The sequence below is a fragment of the Crinia signifera genome, chromosome 6 (genome assembly GCF_055691185.1).
Source record: "Crinia signifera chromosome 6, ASM5569118v1, whole genome shotgun sequence".
NCBI classification, from domain to species: domain Eukaryota; kingdom Metazoa; phylum Chordata; class Amphibia; order Anura; family Myobatrachidae; genus Crinia; species Crinia signifera.
Genome location: NC_139222.1, coordinates 86515509 through 86541629, shown reverse-complemented (window position 1 = coordinate 86541629; position 26121 = coordinate 86515509). Strand labels below are relative to the sequence as shown.

At 44.3% G+C, this 26121-nt stretch overlaps 1 long non-coding RNA gene across 1 annotated transcript; it reads left to right on the top strand.

Moving 5' to 3' along the window:
- Window positions 1-22353: 22353 nt before the first annotated feature.
- On the top strand, window positions 22354-25495 carry LOC146007008 (uncharacterized). Its single transcript, XR_014444192.1, has 3 exons — window positions 22354-23017; window positions 24049-24336; window positions 25352-25495. It is a non-coding gene; the product is annotated as an uncharacterized LOC146007008 (long non-coding RNA).
- The last annotated feature ends 626 nt before the right edge of the window (window positions 25496-26121 follow it).

Here is a 26121-nt window from a genome sequence, read left to right as displayed (position 1 = left end):
ATTATGTGTGCAGCATCATGTGTAAGGGGCATTATGTGTGCAGCATCATGTGTAAGGGACATTATGTGTGCAGCATCATGTGTAATGGGTACTATGGTGCACGGCATTATGTGTAATGGGTACTATGGTGTGTGGCATCATGTGTAATGGGTACTATGGTGTGCGGCATCGTGTGTAATGGGTACTATGGTGTGCTGCATCATGTGTAATGGGTACTATGGTGTGCGGCATCATGTGTAATGGGTACTATGGTGCCATCAAGCAAGAACCCCCTAGCAATGAGCACGTAGGTAAGCAGCACTTATGTGGCAAATATGTAATGGGCATTACGGTTTGTTATACAGTATGTAATGGGCATCATGATGTGTGGCACAATGTGTATTGGGCATTATGGTGTGTGGCCTTATATGTAATGGGTATTACAGAGTTTGCTAAAATGTGTAATGGGCATTACTGTGTATTGTCTAAAGTGTAATACCACGCCCCTTTTGTGATGCCATGCCTCCTTTCCATGAGGCCACGTCCCCTTTTTGCTGAGCGGCTATGCCACGCAAAGGTCCCCCTACTATTATGTCTAGATCTGGGACCACACATTACCATAATTCTAGATACGCCTATGGTCCAGAGGGATTTTTGGATTGAAACAGATTGATTCATCTGGGTCATTTAAAAATATAAGTTAGGGACCACATGAAGATCCAATATAGGTTGAACTTGATGGACTGGTGTCTCTCTTTTCAGCCTCATCAACTATGCAACTATATGTAACTATGTCAAATTGACATTATTGGCGGAAATTTACTAAGATGGGAGGTCTATTTCAAATGGGATGTTGCTATGGGCAACCAATCAGAATCTACTTCTAAAAGATAATAGTATCTGATTTTTTGCCCATAGCAACCTCCCATGTGAAATAGAACGACTATCTAAATTTCCCCCATTCACTCCTGAATAGACCAATTAACTCCTCCTGTATTGATTGTTCACTACCATCAGCTGGCCACTTGAATTTATATGAGTTCTTAGTGAGTCTGTTCAATGTGTTAAAGGGGAAATCATTTATAAGGCAAAACCAAGTTGTTTTATCTTTTTAATCATTTGCCCCTTTAAACATAGGGCAGACTAGCCAGGACTCACTGACACCTGCATCTCGTAGGCCATTTACATCATAACCTTCATAGTACAGTAGTCCATCCTCAGTTGGATATTATAGACATTTCTTTCCATGCCATGCAGTGAGGTTTGTGGTTAGTGAGGCACTGGGTTGGTGGAGCCAGTGCCGATGGGCTCTGTGGGGAGCGCTGGTTCCGTGTTGCTAGGCAAGTGCGGGAACTGCCACCTGCATAATCAGCAGAGACTGGCAGAGCAGCTCCTGCCTATTAGCGCAGAAGCAACCCAGACCCAGCTCCCCCGCAGACCCTGTCCGCGCTGGATACACCAAGCCACCATGGGGTCTTCCCATTGTTCCAACACTGTGCCCAATCTAGGCACCATTAAATTGGTTTTGCTGACACCATCTCTGATGATACAGTGACCTGTCCAACCCACCCACAGACATCCCTCAATATCATCTGGACCAGTTCATTTCTGGGATAACTGCATGATCCCTAATTTCATCCAGCAAAATAAGAGGAGGACTACACCAAGTGGGAATCGTGAGCCCTTGAAAATATAGGGCACCCCAGGACCATTACGTCACTTATCTGGACACATTCAAACATCAACCAGACCAATCAGGATAGTAATATAAAAACCTTATTCACCAAGTTATAAGTATCCCGGCGATACATCTTGGACTTTTAAGTCTAATGATTAACTTTTCACCTGAGATTTTTTATATATTGTGTTTTAACTTGTGTTTTATTAAAATTGTTATACTTTTTTGAGAACAGTCTAATCCAATTATTGGTCTAGCCAGCGCTGGCACATTCTCTTCTGTGCCCAATCTTATCTTCCTCAGTGACAGAGCATGATTTCATCTAAGCAGAAAGCACATCCCTGTCACTGAGGCACTTCTATATGTACTGCTTATAGAACCTCTTTGAATGGGCTTTTACAGCCTGCTGCTTGGCCCCACCCACTGTCTGCCCCCTGTTTCTGGCACTTTAATATTGATAGCAGGAGGCACTGTTCTTGGAACCCCGGAAACCAATTAAAATAAAACAAAAAATAAATGGGATAAAACTAATTAGAATAATATAAAGCATATACTTATGACACATAATATGTGCCATAAGTATTTTCTTTGTATTATTCTATTATGTTAATCATTAATGACAGGGGAGGCACTGCCTCTCCTGACTGCACATCCCTGATTTTTTGGTTCTCCGTTAGATAGGAGAAAGCTATTTTTTTTAGCAGTAGAGCTTAGAATACTGCAATAGACAGGATAATTATGCATTGACTCCGATGGCAAATCTGTTTCCTAGAGTCTCTACCACTGCAATCCAGAAGCCTGAGTACTTTGCAGAACAGGAAGCAGCATGTTAGTAGAAAATACAGATTAATGTTCTGCACCTGTCTCCACTTGCGGAGTTCAGTCAAGGAAAAGAAACAACATTGATATCAGATACATTGCAGCAGTGTTAAACAGATCCTGAATGAGTGATACTGTCATAGTTTCACAGGAAGCCTTAATATTAGCAATATAGGCTGAAGGAGCATATAGGACCTCCACCAGGGTCTTATAGTACAGTTGTGCTCATAAGTTTACATACCTTAGCAGAATTTGTGATTTTCTGGCCATTTGTCAGATAATATGAATGATAACTCACAAACTTTTCTTTCACTCATGGTTAGTGGTTGGGTGAAGGCATTTATTGTCAAACAACTGTGTTTAATATTTTTTTTTAAACATAATGACAACAGAAACTACCAAAATGACCCAGATCAAAAGTTTTCATACCCCAGTTCTTAAAACCGTGTATTGGCCCCTTTAACATTAATGACAGCTTGAAGTCTTTTTTGGTAGTTGTGGATGAGGCTCTTTATTTTCTCAGATGGCAAAGCTCCCCATTCTTCTTGGTAAAAAGCCTCCAGTTCCTGTAAATTCTTGCATGAACTGCATGTTTGAGATCTCTGGTTTGTTGTTGGGGGTCTATCACACAAGACTAGGAGAGTCTTATTGGTTAAATGCAGAGTAACCCCCTGCCAGATAGGTATATAAATATTATTACTGTCTACAGGGGTGTGCTACCACGGACAAAGGTGAATAGTATTTAGAATGAGAAGAAGAATGTTTTGTCACTTGGTGGTGCACCACCAAGTGACAAAACATTCTTCTTCTCATTCTAAATACGTTTGTGATCTCCCCAGAGTGGCTCAATGATATTGAGGTCAGGAGACTGAGATGGCCACTCCAGAACCTTCACTTAATTCTGCCAATGATGGTCGACTTGGCCTCGTGTTTTGGATCATTGTCATGTTGGAACGTCCAAGTACGTCCCATGCACAGCTTCCGGGCTGACGAGTGCAAATTTTGATAACATGCTGCATTCATCTTGCCATCAATTTTGACCAAGTCTACAGTGCCTTTGTAGCTCACACATCCCCAAAACATCAGCGCTCCGTGTTTCACAGTAGGAATGGGTGTACCTTTCATCATAGGCCTTGTTGGCTCCTCTCCAAATGTAACATTTATGATTGTGGCCAAAAAGTTCAACTTTGGTCTCCTCACTCCAACTACAAAGGTTCCAGAAGTTTTGAGGCTTGTCTCTGTAATGTTTGGAGTATTGTAAGCGGGATGCTTTGTGGCATTTGCGTAGAAATGGCTTTTTTTCTGGCGACTCGACCATGCAGCCCATTTTTTTTTCAAATGCCTCCTTATTGTGCATCTTGAAACAACCACACCACTTTTTTTCAGAGAGTTCTGTATTTCAGCTGAAGTTATTTGTGGATTTTTCTTTGTATCCTGAACAATTTTCCTGGCAGTTGTGGCTGAAATTTTTGTTTTTCTACCTGACCGTGATTTGGTTTCCAGAGAATTTCTCATTTTCCACATCTTAATTAGAGTTTGAACACTGCTGATTGGCATTTTCAATTGCTTGGATATCTTTTTATATCCCTTTCCTGTTTTATACAGTTCAATGACCTTTTCTTGCATATCCTTTGACAATTCTTTTGCTTTCCCCATGACTCAGAATCCAGACACGTCCGTGCAGCACTGGATGAAAGATGCAAGGGTCTTTCAGGTGACCAGAAAATCCCTGACCTTTTATACACACACACTGATTACAAGCAAACAGATCTCAGGTGAGTATGTTACCTTTAGTAGCCATTCAAACCTGTTTGTGTCAACTTGTGTGCATGTTATGAGGCCAAAATTTCCAGGGTATGTAAACTTTTGATCAGGGTCATTTGGGTAGTTTATATTGTCGTTATTATGTAAAAAAGTAAACACAGTTGTTTTACAATAAATGGCTTCACCCAACCACTAACCATGAGTGAAAGAAAAGTTTGTGAGTTATTCATATTCTATGACAAATGGCCAGAAAATCACAAATTCTGCTAGTGTATGTAAACTTATGAGCACAACTGTATAGGTTTGTAAAAGTCAAGTCTGTATGCAATTACTGTAGTACTTACACTTGCGTCCCCTTATGACTGTAACAATTGCCCAGTATGCATACACTTGGATTATTAGTAGTCTGACTACTTTAGTCATCATCATCTTCAGTAAGCACTTGCATCAGTTCTATTTACTAGGTGTAAAAGTTACACCTCCATACAGGCTCATTTATGCTCACATCCAGGGATGTACAGTTGTGTTAGCACAACTTCACTACTTCACTGAACTTTGCCTATGGTGCAATATTACAATCTAGTTGTCCAAGTCAAAACTATGCTTTCAATTGAAATGCTGTGACTTGCTTTACAATATTTATCTGTTCATTGCAAACACATGTTAACAGGTGCAAGCACGCACCATGTGCTTACTTTATACATAGTTGCCTACCCTCCTGCATTCTGCAGGAGACTCCCTGAAATAGCAGCAATCTCCCTCTCTCCCTCATTAGTCCAGCAATCTCCCTCATTGCACCTAGCCCCACATTATGTAACTGTTACATTTTAGGGAAAAAAGGAATGAGAGAGACATTTATATTGAATCATCAGCACCATTTCCCAGTATTACTGATAAAACACAATGATCCCTATGGCTACATGCATTTCTTTTGGCCATTTATATGGAACCACGTGTAAAATCCAATAGGTGAACAATCCATGACACATTCTTTACCAAGTATAGTAGCTCTTACTAACTGCTTTGGGGCTCATCTACATTTGGATCTAAGTCATTTTAAAAGATTCCTCTCAGATGTAACAGTACACACCCACGCTTCTAGGTGCCATGTACACAATCTCTTTTCACAATCACTCCATATATGGAACTAGACACACCCTTTGGGTGGAGCATTACACACTCCTCAATGGGATGCTGTGTAACATTCTACTACCATCTAAAATCTCCCTGAAATTAGTTTTCAAATGTAGGCAAGTATTACTTTATATATTCATGGTACAGATGCGGGGCTATATGTAATAGCCTGCATTGAGCAGAGTATTCGGAATTTTCTGTGAGTCTGCCGGTATTTTATAAAGCGGCAGTCATTTACAAGGCTAAACAAGATCTGACTACTCTAAATCATAGTCTACTATCTGAAGATGGCGTTACCTCCCGGTTCAATGTCTAGAATCCTCTGCATGGACTTCCATGGTAATGTATGATTGCCATCACCTGTGGTGAAACACCTTTTTTATCAATTACCTAGCTCCCCACAGGTGATGGCAATCATACATTACCAAGGAAGTCCAGGAACAGAGCATTTTCTCCCGCATGGAGAGTGTCAGGTTGGCAATGGCCGTCGATAGTCAAATCCCTGGCTGTTTTCTGACAATATACATAATAACATACATGTAGTAATTTAGGTTGAAAAAAGATGTTAGTCCATCGAGTTAAACCTGTCTAATTATCTATCAGACTAGCAAATAACTATAATATTCCCTTTGTGTCCATAAATGCATCCAGTTTTTTTTTAAACTCCTTTACTGTGTTTGCGGTTACCACATTTTCTGGCAAAGCGTTCCAGAACTTAACCGCTCTCATGGGGAAGAATCCTCTTCTTAATTCTGTATGGAATTTTGTCTCTTTAACTCTTAGTGCATGCCCACGCGTCCTAAGTACAGCCCTGTTACTGAATAAGTTATCTCCAAGCTCCTTATGATTTTCCATTCTGTATTTGAACATACTAATCATATCACCTCTCAGTCTTCATTTCTCAAGTGTATTCAGCCTGGTTAGCCTATCTTTATATTCTATCGCCTCTAGACCCCTTATTAATTTAGTTGCCCTTCTCTGAACCAATTCAAGTTAATTTATATCTTTTTTAAGGTGAGGTGCCCAGAACTGGAAACAGTACTCTAAATGAGGCCTTACCAATGATTTGTAAAGTGGTACTACCACACGGGCGTCTCTTGATTCCATTCCCCTTTTAATGCATGAAAACGAGAAATGGAGTATCTGCGCTGTTTTTTAGTTTATTTAATAATTTGCACCATGGATGAAATCACTTTACATACACAATTTTTATCTGTTTATGAATATTTATTTTCATTTTATTTGTATAAAAAGGAATTCTAAAACAGTACAATTTTTAAATAGGCGGCCACCTACAAATATAGAAAGAAGTATTATAGCGATTGCATAAATATTATTTATCATGCAATCGATATATACACGTGAACAATTGTATAAAAGATTGATTTCACATATAGAATATCACATTTAAATAGAGAAAAATATATATATAATAAAAATAAATTTAAATTTTCAAAAAATATAATAAAATCAAATTATATATAAAAAGCAGTAAACTTTGTGACTTATAGCCCCAGGATGGCGAAAGCTGTATAGCTAGTCCAGGTATCTAGAATTCTGGACAGATATTATAACTTTTGAAGAAAGACTGAACTGAGCGGGTCACTTTCCATATAAAACCTTTCAAGTCTTTGGTTAAAGAGACAGTCTTTTCCAATTAAGGATGATTTTATACGCAAGATATTCTGTACGCACACACTTGTAACTGTAGATGACTTGGCAATATACGCCTTTTGAAATAAAGTAAATTTGCACAGCGGTGCGTCTCTCACCTGCACAGATTGTGCGTGGATACTTGTCCCAGCAGCGGGATGTCTTGCTGCATATACCGCGCTCAGATGTCTGCACGGGCTGTGTAGATAATTGTCCCAACAGCGGGACGTCCGGCTGCACACACTGCGCTTTGGTGTATGCGCTAGTTGTGGAGTGTCCCTCCGGTGAGCGGGGTGATCGGGGAGGACGCCGCGTAGATGTTGTTGGCTGGCGTCTCACTCACCCGTAGTTGGAATCCAACAGCTGGCGCTGCTCTCACCTGCGCCGCTGTGTCACCTATTTTCTCACCGGAGTTCTCCTAGCAGCTTGGCTGGCGTGATGACGTAAGGCTTGGTCTGTTTTTTCTCCCAATGAACTTGTGCTGGTAGTAATAAATGTGGGAGATTAATCGGAAACCAAGCGGATAAATTTCTTCTCAATTGAAGGCTGTAAGCTGGGTGAACCTCTAACGCGTTTCGCCCTATCAGAGGGCTTTTTCATGATAAATAATATTTATGCAATCGCTATAATACTTCTTTCTATATTTGTAGGTGGCCGCCTATTTAAAAATTGTACTGTTTTAGAATTCCTTTTTATACAAATAAAATGAAAATAAATATTCATAAACAGATAAAAATTGTGTATGTAAAGTGATTTCATCCATGGTGCAAATTATTAAATAAACTAAAAAACAGCGCAGATACTCCATTTCTCGTTTTCTAAATTATCTTTATATATCTGTCTAGAACCTGTACCCTAAAAAGTCAGGTGATAAACAGACTGGGTGTATCCACACTGGTACACAAGGGAGAACTGCAAGCTATAATACTAAGCAATTAAATTTCAAACGATTATAGGTCAAATATTGTTTGTATAACTGTTACCAACTAGCGCCCATTATTCCACTAATCTAGTGGCTTCCTTTCCCTTTTAATGCATGCCAAGGTCCTCTTTGCCTTCGCTGCCTCACTTGAGCAGTGTGCACTATTACCCATTCTATTATTTATGAAAATGCCTAAATCCCTTTCCACTGCAGAGCTCCCAATACTAACCTCATTTAGTTTATAACTAGCGTGAGCATTTTTGCTTCCAAAATGAATTACTTTGCATTTATCTACATTAAATTGCATCTTCCACCTTGCTGCCCACATTGCACGTTTAACCAAGTTGTTTTGCAGTACTTCCACGTCCCCTTCTGAGTTAATTTCCTTTTCCTCTCAGTTTTGTGTCATCTACAAATATTGCAATATTACTTTGCAGGCCATCACCTATATCATTAATGAATATATTAAACAAGGTTGGACCCAATACTGAACCCTGTGGGACACCACTTTCCACCTTTCTCCAGTTTGAAAATTTCCCATTAACAATTATTTATCCAAGTACAAATTTTTTCCCCATCCCTATTTTACCTACTTTCCATAACAGTCTCCTATGTGGTACCGTGTCAAATGCCTTTGCAAAATCAAGAAGGATTACCTCCACTGGTTTCCCTAAATCCACATTCCTACTGACCTCTTTTTAGAAACGAATTAGGTTTATCTGGCAAGATCTATTTTTGACGAACCCATGCTGTGCTTTACATATCACCTTGTCGTGTTCTAAGAAATCTTGAATACCATCTCTAATTATCCTCTCCAGTATTTTCCCTACAATGGATGTTCGGCTGAGCGGTCTATAATTTGCAGGGTTTGTTTTATATCCCTTTTTCAGTATAGGTACTACATTTGCTATACGCCAGTCTCTCGGTACCATCCCTGAATTCACTGAGTCCTCGAAGATAAGGTATAATGGCAGAGCTTAGTTCTTTTAGTACCCTTGGATGAATTTCATCTGGTCCGGGAGATTTGTTTACATTTAGATCTAGCAATCTGTTTTTAACTATTTCCTCACTTAAACATAAACCTGGGTAGCTTTTTAGCAGTGTGCTACCCTCTTGGTAAAAAACATCTTAGGAACCCTCCCTTGTAAATACTGATGCAAAGAATTCATTAAATATCTCTGCCTTTTCTTCGTCTTCAATTATTGGGATACCGCTCTTGTTTTTTTAGTGGGCCAATATTTTACTTCCTCAGGCACTTTGCATTTATCAAGCTATAGAATTTTTGGTGATTTGATTTGCTATCTGCCGCTATTTTTCTTTCCGTCTCTAATTTAGCTACCTTGATAATATTTTTACATTTCTTGTTACATTCCTTATATGTTGCAAAAGATTCATGCGTCCCTTTCTGTTTATACCTTTTAAATGCCTTTTTTTTGTCATCTCAAATTTAACTTTATTATTAAGCCACATTGGCTTACGTCTGACATTTTTTTGTTTGTTGACCTTAGGTATAAATGTATTGGTTCCATCATTAAGTATTTTTTTAAACATGCCCCATCTTTTTGTGGTATTCATACCTTTAAATAGTTCATTCCAGTCTATATCTTTTAATGCTTCCCCAAACTTGCCAAAGTTCACCTTTCAAAAGTTTAGAGACTTGGTCTTACCCATGTACTCGTCCTTCCTAAGATTTAAATCAAACGCAATCATATTATGATCACTATTACCTAAGGTTTCCCTTATGGTTATGTTAGAGAAAATGTCCCCATTGTTACTTATCAGAAGGTCCAGGATGTTGTTATTTCTAGTTGGGTTCTCTATAAACTATGATAAATAGCTATTATTTAATGTTTCCAACAGAACATGGCCTTTAGAGGTATTACAAGTCATATCTTTCCAATTTATGTCAGGGTAATTGAAATCACCCACAATACCACCTGAGCTAGCTGCTTTCTCAACCTGTAATATGAGGTCTCTTCCACCTTCCGCATTAGTGTTGGCTGGTTTATAGCATGTCCCTACTATTAGCTTTTTCACACCATTATTACCTGCAATTTCCACCCATACAGATTCTACCATCTCCCCTGTTCCCACGTAAATATCTTCTCTTATGTGGGGTTTCAGGCAAGGTTTAAGATAAAGAAAGAGGGGTTTTCAATTCCGCACAGAGTGCTCTATTTTGTTCGTCTCCATATGGATTATATCCTCATATTCTTTTTAATTTTTGATTTCTCTTTTAAATTTAGAAGCTAAGTCAGCAAAAAGTACTACATTGTTCATTCTAACTTCAATTAGAATAAAAATATAAATTCATGCAATTTCTGCAGTACGTAGAAAAATTATTGGGACCCACCCCTAACAATGGAAACCAAGGAAATAGAATAAATAGCCATGGAGGAGGGTCACTCGGCTTGCCCTGAGGAAGCCGGTATAGCCGGTGAAATGCGCATAGACGCTCGATGTTGGAAACTATAACAATATAGAAATAGTATCTTCTAAATGTCGGAAAATGTATGTATTTCTAAATAAACAAATAATAAGAAGCAATGTGCGGCAAATGAGAAAGATAGTGGCAAAGCTTTATGCCACACCTGTAAACGCCGAGAGCGCTTCAGCAGCACGAGGCTACAACGCCGGGTGCATTGGAGCTACAGTGTTAGAAACAGAGACCTACTCGGATAGCAATATATGGCGAATTGTGTGTATATACTGTGGTGAACAAATGAATATACATATATTAAAGCAGGAGGAACAAGTGAACCGGGGTTAAATAAAGAATAACCCCGTATGTGGAGTCGGCATTAAACACACTCCAGCAGCACAAGGCAGGAGTTGCCGGGTGCACGGGATCTGTAGTGATCACAAATATAACAGGACATGACAAATGTTACTATATTCTAAAATAGAACATAAATGTTAATTTGTTTCAGAAGCGCCAATTACAATTTGTATATAATAAAAGCAGTACCACAGCAGTATTATTAACTATGGTGAATGTGACACAATGTATGATTAAAAGGAATATCTGACCAACAAATCGCATCCCCACTCGGGGTGAGCACTACCAATATCGGCATAGTGCAGAACCGAACACTGATACTAAGATAAAATGTACATGGCACTGTAACAAAATATGTAATAATAAAAACTCCTGGTACAGCATACAATTGTGAGCCTGCCAGTGGCGTAACTATAAATTTTGCTCCCCCCTGCCAAAATAGTATCTGGCGCCCCCCCCCATAATGCTGCTTACACAATCATTTCTCGTACACTGTATGCCACACACACCGTAGTGCCACTTACACTATACTCCACACACATAATGCCACTTACACTGTATGCCACACAATGTAATGCCACTTACACTGTAATGCCACTTACACTGTACACCACACACATAATGCCACTTACACTGTACGCCACACACTGTATTGCCACTTACACTGTACGCCACACACTGTAATGCCACTTACACTGTATGCCACACACATAATGCCACTTACACTATATACTACACACCGTAATACAATTTAAACTGTACGCCACACACCATAATGCCACTTACACTGTACGCCACACACATAATGCCACTTAAACTGTATACCACATACATAATGCCACTTACACTGTATGCCACACACCATAATGCCACTTACACTGTACGCCACACACCATAATGCCACTTACATTGTACACCACACACAATGCCACTTACACTGTACGCCACACACCGTAATGCCACTTACACTGTACGCCACACACCGTAATGCCACTTACACTGTACGCCACACACATAATGCCACTTACATTGTATGCCACAAACCGTAATGCCACACACTGTACACCACACACATAATGCCACTTACATTGTACACCACACACCGTAATGCCACTTACACTGTACGCCACACACCGTAATGCCACTTACACTGTACGCCACACACCATAATGCCACTTACAATGTACACCACACACATAATGCCACTTACAATGTACGCCACTTACACTACACACCACACACTGTAATGCACCTTACACTGTACACTAGACATAAGGTAACACTCAATAGATGTCAGGCAGTAAGTCACCATGGAGAGAAGGAGCAGAACCCTCCCCACATCCACACAGACCCTCCCCAGTGCTTTACTACTAAAAAATTGTGCTTACCTGCATTCTTCAAATGTGTGGCGCTGTACATGGTCTTGTGTTGGTCTTGCAGCAAACAGTCATGGAGGGGGGGGGGGGGGAAATGGGTACAGATAAGGACATATCAGAGCTGCAGAGGTACAGATGGGGAAAGCAACAAAGGAACACATGGGGGGGGGGGGTCAGAGGTAGAGATGGCAAAGGGTCACACATGGGGTGGAAAGGACACACATGGGGTGAGCAGGAGCAAGGTCACACATATCATGGACAGTGACACACATGGGTTGGGTAGGGGCACACATGGGGTGGGCAGGGGCACACATGGGGTGGGCAGGAGCACGGACACACATGGGGTGGGCAGGGGCACACATAGGGTGGGATGGACACACATGGGGTGGGCAGGAGCAAGGGCACACATATGATGGACAGGGGCACACATGGCGGTGGGTAGGGGCACACATGGCGTGGGCAGGAGCAAGGGCACACATATGATGGACAGGGGCACACATGGCGTGGGCAGGAGCAAGGGCACACATATGATGGACAGGGACACACATGGGGTGGGCAGGGACACACATGGGGTGGGCAGGGACACACATGGGGTGGGCAGGGGCACACATGGGGTGGGATGGACACACATGGGGTGGGAAGGAGCAAGGGCACACATATGATGGACAGGGGCACACATGGGGTGGGTAGGGGCACACATGGGGTGGGCAGGGGCACAAATGGGGTGGGCAGGGGCACACATGGGGTGGGCAGGGACACACATGGGGTGGGCAGGGGCACACATGGGGTGGGATGGACACACATGGGGTGGGCAGGAGCAAGGGCACACATATGATGGACAGGGACACACATGGGGTGGGCAGGGGCACACATGGGGTGGGCAGGGGCACACATGGGGTGGGCAGGGGCACACATGGGGTGGGCAGGGGCACACATGGGGTGGGCAGGGGCACACATGGGGTGGGCAGGGGCACACATGGGGTGGGATGGACACACATGGGGTGGGCAGGAGCAAGGGCACACATATGATGGACAGGGACACACATGGGGTGGGCAGGGACACACATGGGGTGGGCAGGGGCACACATGGGGTGGGCAGGGGCACACATGGGGTGGGATGGACACACATGGGGTGGGCAGGAGCAAGGGCACACATATGATGGACAGGGGCACACATGGGGTGGGTAGGGGCACACATGGGGTGGGATGGACACACATGGGGTGGGCAGGGGCACACATGGGGTGGGATGGACACACATGGGGTAGGCAGGAGCAAGGGCACACATGGGGTGGGCAGGGGCACACATGGGGTGGGCAGGGGCACACATGGGGTAGGTAGAGGCAGTGGCACAACTAGGGATAGAATCTAGACTCACAGTAAGCAGGGGAGGACAGCAGAAGTTCTGAGAAGCTGTAGCAGGAGATCTGGGGGCGGAGCAACACGTACAGGAGGAAATGCAGAGAGGAAGCTTCTGTTCTGACTCTGAGCTGCTGAGACTTGAGGTTTAGTGCGTTAACTGTGTACCCTGAGACTCCAGAGTGGGGGAGGGAGGGTATACAACCTGTCGGAGAGGGGGCTGTGGGAACTGATAATAACAGCCTCGAGTTTCCTCCTCACAGGCAGACATCTGCCTGTGAGATGCAGGTTACGCAGCAGCAGTGGGGAGCCTGTGTGTGTTTACCTGAGGGGGAGAGGACCGGCCAGGGGGATCGGGCTGCAGAGCTTTCTTCTCCACTGCTGTAGCTTGCTGCTGCCTGTCAGCTGTTTGAGAGGAGCAGCAGGGAGAGCCGAGACGCTTGTCCAGGTCGGTGCCTTCCTGCACTGCAGAGCGTGCTGAGCAGCCAGCGCCAGCTCTGTGTGCAGACAGTGACCTCTCTTCAGTTCTCAGTGCACCCAGCAGGCGTTGGCTCCTCCAAGCCATGGCGGGGGCTGCCTCAGCATAGCTACGCCCCTGGAGCCTGCAGTATACAACACTTGCTCCACAAGCTCCATTGTGAGACACACAGGGAATGGGATACAATCTATAATGTAAAAATAGATCTAATCACCATTAGAGATTAAAAACCCACATTGCTCTGAGTCAAACATTACTTCAGAAGGGTTAACCATTGCAGCCATAGAAATTACAAGTCCAAAGTGTAACTCATTTCCTACCTAATAGTAAAGTATTATACCACTTTCACATCGCCGACACGTTTTAAAAAACGGTATTTAAAACGGTAATTAAAACGGGTCAGAGCCTTAACATTGCCGCAGATTACCGTTTTAAATACCGGTTTATACTCCTTTCACATCGCACTTTTAAAACGGTAAATTGCTGTTTTTTTTTCCCTTTTTAAAACGTTTAAGCCTGCACTGTGAATGCATAGCATTGTACACATTCACATTGCACAAAAAACGGCAAGGAACCGTGTAGGACTCTGCTTTTTACACGGTTCGAAATGCCAGTTAACTTTAAACGGTAAATCGGCTGTGGTGCATTCACAGTGCAGGCTTAAACGTTTTAAAAAGGGAAAAAAATGGCAATTTACCGTTTTAAAAGTGCGATGTGAAAGGGGTATTACACACAGCCCCGAACCAATACAGGGGGACAGTGTATGAATGATTACCTGGCAAAGCACCAGAAATAAATAAGTCTGATACAAATGTATTGAATTAAATACTACGAATCAAGAGAAGGCAACATAGTATTGGGAAGAACTGTTACACATATTGACACAAGTGGCTGCAACATTCTTTATTAACCTGAAGTTAAAAAGGAAAAATAAACCACCAAGAAATACCATCAACTTGGGAGACTATCCCACTTGATATAAAGGAGATATAATCTCCAAGTGAAATACATGTGAACTACCCGCTACAAGATTCCACATCATATTTTTTAATCACATTTTCTAATTTTTTTTGCACACACTTACTATGTCTTATTTAGGAAGGTGTAATTAGTACACTTCTTTTTATATTAACTGAATAAAAGTTATGTTTTAAGGTATTGTGTCATATCAGTTGGACATTTCCAATGATTATCCTCTGAGTGCACCCACATTACTCCACTTTCTCTTTTCTCTTCTAAAGGTTTAACATATAAACATACACCACCTCCCCTTCTACCTGATCTATTTTTCTTAAACAGACTGTAACCATTTATGTTAGCCTACCACTCATGTGACTCATCCCACCAAGTTTCAGTGATATCTATCAAATCAAAGTCTTCTTTTGAGGCTAAGGTCTCTAATTCCCCCATCTTACCAGTTAAACTCCTAGCATTCAGATAGAGGCATTTTAAATTCCGCTTTTCCTCTATCCTCACTGCATTACCTGCCATGTTTATATAAAGATCCTGTAATGGTAGACCAGCATCGCATAAAATAATAACTCTCATAACCTTTGCATTCCTTGGTCCCTTCTTCCTCTCTTCCCCATATTTCCTCCACAATAAAGTTTACTGTGCCTTCCACACTATCCTCAATTATTTTCCCACTATTTCTAGCTGTTCCCTCCCCCCTCCCTCCTAGTTTAAAATCTCCTCCAACCTTCCCACCATTCTACTCCCAAGCACCCCTGTCCCCTCCTCGTTCAGGTGCAATCCATCATGGCAATAAAGATGGTGCCTGAGAAGTCCACCCAATTATCTATGAACTCAAATCCCTCCCTCCTGCACCAATCTCTGAACCACATGTTTACCTCCCTTATCTCCCTGGGCAAGCTCATGGCACTGGTAATATATCTGAGATGATGAACTTAGATGTCCTCACCCTGTTTATTGCCTAGATCCCTAAAGTCTTTTTTGAGGACTTCCCATCTACTGCTAACTTTGTCATTGGTGCCGACATGCACCAAGACCGCTGGGTCTTCCCCAGCCCCTCCCAATAATCTGTCCACCCGGTCCATGATATGATGTACCCGAGCACCAGGGAGAAAACAAACTGTACGCCTATCACAGTCCCGATAGGATATTGTCCTATCCACTTTCCTAGTTATTGAATCCCCTACCACCACTATCTGTCTTTGGCCCTTCCTATCCAAATTCCTCTTCTTGCCAGAGGTGGTATTCCTCTGGTTTCTAGAGAAAGCCTTCCCTTCCAGCTCCCCTAGATCCTTGCTTCCAAACATAGTATCTTCGTCCAATTGGGCGTATCTACTAGGGTTTGGTAGCTCAGAGCTTGCCTGCCGCTTCCTACGTCGTCTACTCTTCTTAGATCCCCTAACTGTCACCCAGCTACATACTCTCTTATTCTCATCGGACTCATCATCTCTCCCTCTATGGGCCTCCTCTTCCTCTATTGCAGGGATGGTAAGCTGCAAACTCTGCTCAAGGTTAGATATATCCCTCAGTGTTGCAATGTGGCACTCAAGTTCCCTGACCTGGGCTTCCAGATCTACCACCTGCTTGCATATATACAGATATACAGATATACTAACCCTGGAACGCAATGTCCATTGGCGTGTACATTTGACAAGATGCACACTGGTGGAGATTCTCAACCTTGTTCCCACTTATTGTACCTAGCTGGGGAAATGTAATAACACCCACTCAAAATGGTATTACCACAGCAGTATTACAATAGTATTACAAACAATAGTTTCAGTGATCAAATATACTTATCCATCTTGCAGTCTGCTGACACTCCACTCCGTATCCGCCCGCTTCCTCTGTAATTTCTTCCAGTTGCACAGTTGTCCTCAGTGGCCCACTCTCACCTCAGGCAGCACAATGTGTACCTGCAACATGCTCAAAGGACACATTATTTAAAATAAATCTGCAGATATGTCCACAATGCTCAGCGTGCCACGGCCCTTAGAGCAACTCAGAGCCCCCACAACGCACACACACTCCCTTTTAGCCCCTATTTGCTGTCCAGTACACACACTCTCACACAACCCCCACAGCGCCTGCACACAATCCCGTTCTTACTGTCCTGCACACACAATCTCACCCCAGCGCCCTCACACCCGACATCCCACTATACTTAGCTCAGCATCCGGTGAGCTTTGTGGTCCCAGCGTCAGCTCTCCCTGCTGCCCCGCATTCCTGATCACTCGCCTGCTTCACACAGGTCCCAGGTCTGGCGCCTTCTCTCTGCCGGCTCCGGCTCCTGATTTCTAGTAACCCGGTACCGGCACTCGGTCACCGGGTCTCACAGCGTCGCCTCTTCCTTCTTCCACACACAAGCGTCCCCTCTCTCCGGCACACACAAGCGTCCCCTCTCTCCGGCACACGCAAGCGTCCCCCCTCTCTGGCATACACAAGCGTCTCCTCTCTCCGGCACATGCAGCGTCCCCTCTCTCTGGCACACACAGCGTCCCCTCTCTCTGGCACATGCAGCGTCCCCTCTCTCTGGCACACGCAGCGTCCCCTTTCTCTGGCACACGCAGCATCTCACTCATCGAGTGAGAGTTAGTGTCAGAAGCCGTCGAAAACAGGTAGTGTTCTGATTGTCGGGACATTCCAATAGTCAGACTCCTGGATTGAATACCCCCTATCTCTATCTTGACACCGCCTGTTGTAAACCTAGATGGTGGCTGGAGGAGGCTGTACTAATTATACAAGTACAACGTTGTTGGGGGTTGAGGTCCTCAGCCCCCTTCTTATCTATTAACAGCCTATCCCCCAGCCCAACACTTCACGGCCTGCCCTGTTGGAACTCGTGGTAGAGGATGGAATACCCAAGCAAGGACCCCACAGAATAGAAACCACAACAATTAGCAGAGAAAGGATCTAATTATACTTACGATAATTCCATTTCTTCCGATCCACTCCATGGCAGCCATTACTCTGGGTTATTTCCTCTTGCTCCTATGTTTAGACAGGTAGATTTGACTCCGCCCACCTTGGGTATATATCCTCCCCTTCCTCCACACCCTGCAGTCTTTTGAGTGTCTCCTATATAAAGGATAATTACAGGGGGGGAAATCTAGGCTGCCATGGAGTGGATCGGAAGAAACGGAATTATCGTAAGTATAATTAGATCCTTTCTTCCTCACCCTCCATGGCAGCCATTACTCTGGGATGTACCAAAGCAAAACTATAATAAGGGAGGGATAATGCAAAACCACACAACTAGATGATGCTCAAGAAGGATATATTAAACATAATCACAGTACAGCTTGTTGGAGCACCACCTTCCCAAAGTGGGCGGGAGATACATCCAAATTATAATAATTGGAAAAAGTATGAATGGAAGACCATGTAGCTGCGGCACATATTTCTTTCGCTGAGAGCAGCGCTCTGTTGGCCCACAACGTCGAGACTGCCCTAGTGGAGTGTGCCTTTAGCTTCTCTGGAGCTTCCATGTTGTTTTCTCTATAGGCGAGATAGCTTCCTTGATCCATCGGGCTATCGTTCCTTTAGAGGCTGCTTCTCCTTTTCTCGGTCCCGAGTGGAGAATGAAGAGCTGTTTCACCTTCCGAAACTCACTTACTCTCAGGAGATAGACTGAGATTGCTCTGTGAACATCTAATTTATGCAATCTTTCCTCTTCAGCATCCTTTGGATTTGGAAAGAAAGTTGGCAAGAATACTTCCTGATTCAAGTGAAACCCTGAGACTACCTTTGGTAAGAAACCAGGATTTGTTCTTAGTACTATCTTATCAGGAAAGATATTTAGGTACGGCTGTTCTGACCACAGCGCCTGAAGTTCGCTCACTCTCCTGGCAGAGGTGATAGCTGTTAAGAAGATGACCTTCCAGGTAACGTACTTCAAAGATACCTGGTCCAATGGTTCAAAGGGAGAAGACATAAGGACGTTCAGAACCAGGTTCAAGTCCCATGGAGCCAATGGTTCCTTAAGTCTTGGACGTTCTCTCTTTAATGCCTGTATGAATTGTTTGATGAGAGGATCATCTGACCGTTTCCTATCCAGGAGGATAGATAGAGCAGAAATCTGAACTCTTAAGGTAGAGGCTGCCAGTCCTAGTACAAAGCCATCATAGAGAAATTGTAGGACACAAGGTGTTCCGAACCTAATGTTTTCAGGATACGTCTGAGCCCAGGACAGAAATTTCTTCCAGACCTTGTGGTATATTTTTGAAGAAACTGCCTTCCTTGCTTTCAACAGAAAGCCTGCCACCTGCTCTGACACCCCTTTCTCTGTCAGAATCGCCCGCTCAACATCCAGGCAGTCAATTTCAATGTTTTGATGTCTGGATGGAGTAGTGGACCCTGATGCAATAGGTCGGGGATCATTGGCAGAGTCCAAGGCCCCTGCACCACCATCCTGAGGACAGTTGGGAACCAGCTCCGCCTGGGCCAGTAAGGGAGAATGATCACTACTGTGGCTTGTTCCTGTCGTATTTTCTTCAGGATGCCAGAAATCATCGGGAATGGGGAAAACACAGCGAGTTTGAACTCTCCCTAGGGAGAACACATCGACTCCTTCTGACCCTGGAAGATGGTACCTTGAGAAGAAGCGTTGGACTTTCTTGTTTATGTGTGTCGCCATGAGGTCTATTTGAGGGACCCCGAACTTTTGTGTTATTTCCCTGAACACCTGCTGATTTATCTCCCATTCCCCTGGCCATACTTGTTCTCTGCTGAGGAAGTCTGCCAGAGTATTGTTTTCTCCAGGGACATGCAGAGCTGACAGTGACACATTGATTCTGCCCACGGCAATATTTTTGCCACTTCTTCTAACAGGGCTTGACTTTTGGTGCCGCCCTGTTTGTTGACATATGCCACTAAGGAGGTGTTGTCTGACAATATTGTTAGATGTTTGTGCTTTACTTGATCCTGCATTTACTACTGCTCGCATTTTCCTTTGGTTGGAAGACATTACGCGTTCTGCCTTGGATCATAGGCCCTGACATCTTGCTTCCTGCATATGTGCCCCCCAACCAGAGGAACTTGCGTCTGTGGTCAATGTCACATAGGCCCTTATTCTGATCGGTGCGGATATTCCCGAATTCTTTCGGATGGCGTTTTTTAGCCGTCTGCGCATGCGTGGAGAACGCGACGCGCATGTGCCACGCATGGTATCCGTACTTGTTCTCACTAATACCGTTCAGAAATGTGCACCGCAATCATTCGGGCAATATGGGTGTGTTATGGGCGTCATGCGGAATGACACAGGGGCGTAGTTTCAAAGTGGGCTAAACTGGGCGGAAACATGGGCGGACACGGGGGAGTACACACATTTTGGTAGGCGTGCATTCGGACAGCACGCCGAATGCACGCGAACAAAAAGGGAAGAAATGTGCGGTGTCCAAAAGGCTACTCTCGCTTTGCGGACACCATTCGGTCATGCGCTAGGCAATTGGAACGCCTAATCAGGACGAACGCACCTCAACCAATGTCACCTGAACACAATACAATCACATACTTTACCCATTACTTGTTAATTACACGCTTCTCACTGCTACAATTGGAAGCATTGCAGCTTAAAGGGAACTTTACATGCTGCACTTGTCACACACTTTTACACTGCAAATAATGCACACAACTTAATATTAATAATACTAATACACATGGCACTTGTGCATGTATTAATTAATACAGACATTTGGGGGGCCAACATAAAATTTATTAAAGAAACTTTGGTACAAATTTCAAACCCATAACAAAACAAATGGTACCATACCAGGACAAAAATGACATAATATATAATAAATAGCCACAGCAGAATCATTGGGAACACATCAGGTGTTCACAACAAAAGTACAGCACCAACACTTCAAGTACAGCACACAGTAATGGTAGCCGAAACAGGGCAACAGGTGAACCAAACATGACATTTGAACTGCGGGCAAAAGTGGTGACCCTGGGCACGGATTTGGACACAGGATGCTGACACACACAGCTCAATGGAAGATTTGAGAAGACATTAATGGGGACACAAGTTCATTTGCGAGCACGTTTGCCCCTGGCAGGCTCCTTGCCACGTGCAGCAGCTCTTCTGCCTCGTCCACGGCCAGAGTCCGATGGTGGCTCATGTGGAGCACATGCTGGTGAGGGGGTGAATCTTCTTCCCCCTCTGGCAGCAGGGAGTGATGAGGTTGGTAATGCACTCGAAGCGGGTGACATTAGGGCCCTATTGCTGTTAACTAGCTCCACCATAAGTTCATTATGGCGGAGGAGGAGGTCGTTTTGCCGCAGGGCTGGATCAGCCAGCACCTGCAGGCTACCAGCAATAGCTTGGTGGCTGGCAGCCATAGCTTGCTGGCTGGCATTCATAGCCTGCAGGCTCTCAGCAATACTCTGCTGGCTGGTGGTCAAACCCTGCAGCACCTCCTCGGCCCTACGCACCCGCTCGAATGCCGACTCTCCCTGCTGAACAATACTATCCAGTACACGGCCCCACATGGACAATTCAGCCGGGGACAATCCCGGCTGCTGCTGCACGGGCCTGCTACTGGGGCCAGGTGGCACAGACTCCACAACCTCCTCAAGAGAATCTTGACCAAGCGGTGGCGATGCTGTTGAACGAGAAATTACCAATTACCACACATTCCATGGCAAATTTAAAACATCTACTTATGGCCTGGCAAATAATTACCTTCAAGAGTAGAAGCCATCACTTCCGCTGGGGACTCGCTGTCTATAGTGCTCACCCCCCGGACCTCCTCCACTGCAATACAGCACTGGGCCATCTCTTCCAGGGGGGTGAGCTCCAGCTTGGATGGCATGGGGCCAGCCCCAGAGGTCTGGCTGTGTTGCCACCGCTCGGTCAATTTCTTCTTGAGGTTGCCTTTGAAGTCGTGCCACCTGCAATCAAAGTGTACATATTAATACATGTAACTCCTCATGTTTGCTGTAGCACCCATTGCAATCTGAAACATAATACAACATGTGCCTACTGACACCAAACTTACATTATATTCATTTTTCATACCAACCCTTAGAAGATACAAAAACAGTCACCCTCCAATAACTATCAATTCAATGTCATGGCCAACATGTCTGTGCCTTCAAGCAACGTGAACACCCATTGCCCAACTCCATCTAATATTGAATGTAAACATTACTGGACTTGTACTACTCTAATGTAACACACATGTACTTGCCTCTTCTTAACATGCTCCGTCTGACGAACTTGTGGAGCCACTGCATTAATCTCCGCCGTTATCTCCTCCCAGATCTTCCATCTCCTTGTGTGTGTCAACTTCACCGCTGGACACTCAATTAAATCACGTGCCCGGGTCACCAGGATGTCAAGCTCCCGCGGTTCATATGCCATGTTTCGTGTTGTTGGTTCCCGTGTTGCCCCACTGTGGGCACGGGCACTGGCACTGCCACGGCCACCGGTTGCTGTACCTGAAGTGCTGGGCTGGCTACTCTGTTGGGAAGCCACCTGCTGTGTTCCCAATGATTCTGCTGAAGCTGAGGATGGCCCAGCTGCTGATTGGCCTGATGTTGATGGGCCATCTGGGTCCTCTGGGTTGAGGGGGACATAGGTGGTGTTGGCCTCCATGCGTGCCAAGAGATTCTGCACCACCTGGTCTTCCTCTGACTCTGAGCCTGGCATGTTTGCAACAAGTGTTTGCCTTTCTAGGACTACTTTAAATACTATTTCTGTAATTGGCGTTAATCAGCTGCAACCTGCGTTCCGTACGGCCGCGTCCCGTACGCCAGCGTCAACCGTGCGGCGCATACGGGCCGCCCCTTGGTGTTGAAAAATATGTACAAAAAACCTGGCAAACTCAGTAAGTCTGATTTATTAGCTAAATGCAGATTCCAACACCAATGACCCAATACAACTGAGGTCAGACATTACATGTATATTTGAATGTACTTCTGTACTGTGCACTTGTTTGCTATGTAGTACAACTGACACTACCCATTCCATATGTCAATCCAGTCCACCACTTAGCCACAAGTAATCAGTGCTAGCATCCAAATCACATGTGAAAGCACTCCAAATTCAGGCTGGATGCTAGCTACTTTTCATTCCACCTCTGTAGTATGGCCCAGTAGAAGGTAAGTGTACACATGGCACCATGGCGTAATTTTGGGAAAAGGTCTGCCACTATTTGCTATGTTTCTGTTGCATAGCTTTCATTATAAAATAGCTGTTTAGTACCTTGTTGAGTTAGGTGTAAGTGTCTAGTGATGCAGACTATTTCACCTGGTGCTTATACCCATGTTTGGTGAATGTTATAGATTATATATAATGTGTTTACATCTTAGTTTAGACTGTGTGTTTAGGATGGGGGTGCGATGCAATGGGTTAGCCGTATGTTCGGGCGCATACACGCTGTTAGTGTAACAATGAACAATAAAGTTAATACCAAATATCACTCTAACCAACCAATGACAGCACCTGATTGTTTGATTAGTGCCACTCCTAAAATGGCTGCCTACCAGCGTGCAGAACCCTTCTCCACTGCGGAGCTACTGGCGCTGGTGGGAGTGATGGAGCGGAGACTGGGGCAGGCAGGCCCCTTCATCTCCAATAGGGATAAGCGCCGGGCGTATGTTGCGGCCCGGCGCCGCATATTCGCCCGCACTCATGTGCGGAGGACCATCGCCCAACTGGAGAGGCGATGGTCCGACCTGCGGAGGCGGGAGCCGGATCGTCTGCAGGCTCTGAGGCGGCGTCTGCAACGCTGTAAGTATTTTCGCCAAATACCTATAAATTACAGTGGCCAGGATTCGGTCTGCTTCAAAAGTGTTAAAATGGAGAGTAACAAACAGGCAGGCAATCAGCTCCTACCTGGCATTTTACAACTACAGTCTGTGACATGACAGGAAGGATCTGATTGGCTGCGTGTTTATCACTCTACATTTTATCACTTTTGAAGGCTACTGCATCTAGGCCAGTGAGTGTTTGCATTTTAACATTATTTAATATTAATATTACATGAGGTCAATTGGGTGTTTATGACATAGAAAAGCCATATACTATATGTGTGATATATAACACATATATAATGTGGTTATGAGATGTACTTGTTAGAGTAATTTCAATGTGAAATGACACTCACCCATTATGTTTGTTTAACCCACAGCGCGGGAGAGAGCCAGACAGGCCCGTCAGGAGGCCCAGGAGGTGGGCAGTGCGGAGGCCAGACAGGAGGTGGGCAATGAGGAGGACTCCCAGGAGGTGCCCATTGAGGAGGCCAGACAGGAGGTGGGCATTGAGGAGGAGTCACAGGCCCACAGTTATGTGACAGAGGAGGACACGGAGGAGGCACAGGAGGTCGACGTGGAGGAGGAGGAGGTGCCCCTACCCCTGGACGATGTGCCACCACCTCCCAATGTGGAGGATGAGGACCTGGTGGAGCTGCCTGGCAGGGGTAAGTAGACATAATGCTTCATTACTGAGTTAGGTACAGGTTGTTATGTCGCACAGCTGATTCAATTTTCCTATAATATAGTAAAGAGTAGTCCCAAAAAATGGAAAACAACAGACACACTTTGGTCTTATAGGCCCATGCTGCAAACGTGCAATCTGGATGCTCATGGTGATGAGTCTTAATTTATGGATGCTCTTTGTATAGAAACAACAATAAAACATCAATGGAATATGGGCAGGCCTGATTTATACTGGAGTCCCATGTGGGCAGTTTGCATGGGCCCCCCTCTAGCCAGTGTGCCCGTGTTGTTGTCATGTATTTTTGTAAGGTATTATGTATGATGGATTGACCTTAGAAATTGTTTGGTGTATGGAAGCGGATTAGTGCTGCACTTTCACCTATGTGGCAAATGTGACAAGGAATCATGAAGTAATGGGAAGAGGGAGTAGCCTAGCATTTTCCTGTGGTATCTATTCTATCTATTCGATCTATCTATCATGCAGTTTAGCTATTAAGCAGTAACATGCAGGTATATATGTATGGGTCAATGTGGCATGTTGTAGTGGGTGTATGTTTTGAGTTGAGTGAGGAGTCTTTGGCCAGGACAAGTGTGAGTGATCCTCAAGTGTGGTTCTGTTTTTGATATATAGATTGTGAAATGTATATGTCACACAAGTGTGTGTGTGTGGTGGCAGCATCATGATCATATATTTGATGACATAACATACAAGAGTGGATAAGGCTTTTTTTGTATGTATGTTTTCTCATGGTGTAGGTCATGGGTCTTCAACCTTTGGCCCTCCAGATGTTGTGAAACTACATGTTCCAACATGCATTGCCACATTTTTTCCTATAAGAGCATGCCAAAAAACCTCAGGGCATGCTGGGACATGTAGTTCCACAACATCTGGAGGGCCACAGGTTGAAGACCTGTGGTGTAGGTACTTAGGATTGACTGTACAAGGTGTACGTGAGTAGCATAATTAATGTTGTACCCCCTTTCTCATGCACACAGATTACCAGGAGCCACCCCAGGGAGTAAGAGGGGCTCTCATGAGCTTAAGGGAGGACCTGAGGCGGATGACGGCTCATGTGGAGGACCTCTGTGTCCTGCTGCTGGACGAGTGATGGTGGTCCATGTGTTGTATTTGTTTTAATAAAAGTTTGCCTTTGTTTAAGAAGTTGTCTGTGTGTTATTTTAGAATTTAACATTAAAAGTATAAAAAGCATTTAAAACACAAACATGTGGATGTTTAGATATGTACACAGTAAAAGGGTAGATAACATTTGTATCCACATAGGGAATGTTAGGGTTAATGTATAGTGCTTGTAAGTGTTTAAGGATCAATTAGCTAAATAACAGATGACCAGGAGCAACAATCTGTTCTCAAAGTGGTTTGTTAATTGCATAAGTGTGTCATGTGATCTATTTGGGAACTCAGATAAGAGTAGTCTGGCCTGACGCGGGAAGGCCGTGCATACGCGGTCAGACCGTGCAGAATCGGAGTGTTTCCCCCGCACACGCATGGTTTGTATGTCGTCCGTACACACGCCCTGTTCTTAAAGAGTGAGTCCGTCCGAATGCGGAGGACACGTGGGCGTTTCTACGGCCGATGCCCGCACGCTGCCGCACAGCGTGGCGTGCGGCCCGCACCGTAAGAATTCGGGAATATCCGCACCGATCAGAATAAGGGCCATAGTGAGGCTGAGATAGGGGAGTGTTTCTGTGTTTCAGGAATGGACTTTGCCACCATGCCAGAGAATCTCTTGCACCTTGACTTAAAT